This window comes from Chrysochloris asiatica, unplaced genomic scaffold, assembly GCF_000296735.1.
Source record: "Chrysochloris asiatica unplaced genomic scaffold, ChrAsi1.0 scaffold00063, whole genome shotgun sequence".
Taxonomy (NCBI): Eukaryota; Metazoa; Chordata; class Mammalia; order Afrosoricida; family Chrysochloridae; genus Chrysochloris; species Chrysochloris asiatica.
Window position 1 is genome coordinate 9,218,845 of NW_006408581.1, and position 2,452 is coordinate 9,221,296.

The window sequence follows — 2,452 nt, forward strand, 5'->3', positions numbered from 1 at the left end:
CAGAAGGTTTTCAGTGGCTAGATATTCATAAGTATTCCACTTCTCCTTTTTCCTAGTGTGTATTAGTCTGCAAGCTCAGATTACACCTGTCTACCACAGGTGACCCTGGGTATTTAAAATACCAGTGGCATAGCTTCTAGCATGTTAGCAACACACAACTCACTATAGCGTGACAAACTGACAGATGACATGTGCACATACGAGAAGCATAATATGATCTAATACCATAGTTGCTCTTAATTCATAAAGATCAGATAACAAGTATTTGACAAAATGAAAAGATAAACATCTATTTAAGTTTGTACATAAAATAGACATAAAATTAGAATAAGCTGTAAAAATCACAGCAGTGTTATAAAGACAACATAGTTATGTAAATGATGTTAAAGGATAAGTCAGGATGCAAATTGGTAGAATTAAAATTTTAAAATAAGAAATTAATTTAAATGCTTATATTTATTACTTTGTCTTTCTTTCTCAAGCATCTTTTAAAAAAAAATGTAGCATGCAAACTGAAACTCTGTCAAGTTTGTTGAACTGTACAACCCTAAGGGTTTTGGGCTTATATATATTCAAAATGATTTTATACAAATATTAGACACATTCTGAGTGTTATATGTATTATTTATACCTATGCATTAATTAATGATTTGGTTTAGCAAAATATATTTCATAATATAGCAAAGTTAAAAGTCTCAGGTAATTATTGAAATTTCATATATAAAGTTCAATTTGCAACAATATTAGGCACAAGTGTAGCAATGATTGCTATAATGGCATTGGACATGCCACCGTTTTGCTCTGTTGTATATAAGGAGTTCTGGTAGCGTAGTGGTTACGAATTGGGCTGCGAACCTTAAGGTCAGCTGTTCGAAACTACCAGCCGCTCCGCGGGAGAAAGATGAGGCTTCCTACTCCCGTAAAGATTTACACCCTCGGAAACCCTGTACAGCGTCGCTATGGGTCGGAACCGACTCGATGACACTTAACAACAACAACAACATATAGAGCATCTGTGAGTTGGAATTGACTTAAAGTTACCTAACAAAACTAATATCTACATTTCTCTCTCCATATTGTTAAGTGCCATCAACTTAGTTCCAACTCATCGTGACCATGTATAGGGCTTCCACCTGTAGCATAGTTTACACAGCAATGTACAAGCTACCACAGTAAGACAAACTGACAGACAAGGGGTGGTATTTTAATTTCAGTAAGTTCACCCATGATGGAGAGATTTCAGGTGAGCTTCCAGAAGAAGACAGACTAGGAGGAAGGAGAGATAGACTGCAAGCAAATACTGAGTCACTGAAAACCTTATGAATAGAAGTAGAAAACTGTCAAGTGCCATGAGAATATTGAATATTGAAACACGATGAAAAGCACCAGAATATTGTCAGATCTAGTACTGGAAGATAAATCCCTCAGTTTGAAGGCACTCAAAATGCCACTAAGGAAGAATTACCTCACCAAGGAAAGTTGACTGTGATGATGCGAATGGAGTAAATCCTTCGGGACCATCGATTGCCGGTGGACCACAACTCAAAATGAAGAGAAACAGCTGTAAACATCCATTAGTAATCAGAATACAGAAAATGGAAAGTAGAAGTTAGGAAAATTGGAAATTGAAAAAATGAAATGGAAAGCATATACATAGATATCTTAGCTATTAGTGAGCTGAAATGGACTGGTATTTGCCATTCTGAATCTGAAAATCACATGGTTTACTATGCCAGGAGTGACCAATTGAAGAAGAATGTCGTTGCATTCATCAAAAAGAACATTTCAAGGTCAGCTATGAAGTATAATGCTGTCTGAGATAGGATGAGATCCACATACCTACAAGGAAGACCAGTTAATACCACTATGATTCAAATATACACACCAATCATTAAAGCTAGTGATGATGAAATTGAAAAATTCTACTAACTTCTTCAGTCTTAAATTGATGAAAGATTCAATCTACATATACTGATAATTACTGATTGGAATGCAAAGGTTGAAAACAAAGAGGAAGGATCAGTCGTTAGAAAACATGGCCTTGGTGATGGAAATTATGCTGGAGATCACATGATAGTCTTTTGCAAGATGGTGGCACTGTAAGATTAACACTAGACTACTCACCATAAGTTAAATCCATCAGTTGTTCTGGGAAACCTTATACAGGGTCCGTATGAGTCAGACCGACTCAATGGAACGAAACAACAGCAACAACAATAATAGAAAACACAGTTTGGTGAAAATATTAAATCAAAGTAAATACAGTTAGAACTGTCTGTTTTAGTAAGAGCAGGCATATGATATCATCAAATGTGAAACAATATGTCTATGTGCTGTTGTTAAGTGTCATGGAGTCATTTCCATCTCTTAGTGACCCTATGTAGGGTTTTCAGTGAGTAATTAGTGAGTCTGAGGTACCTAACTTTTGATTGAAATCGACCTTGTGATTCAG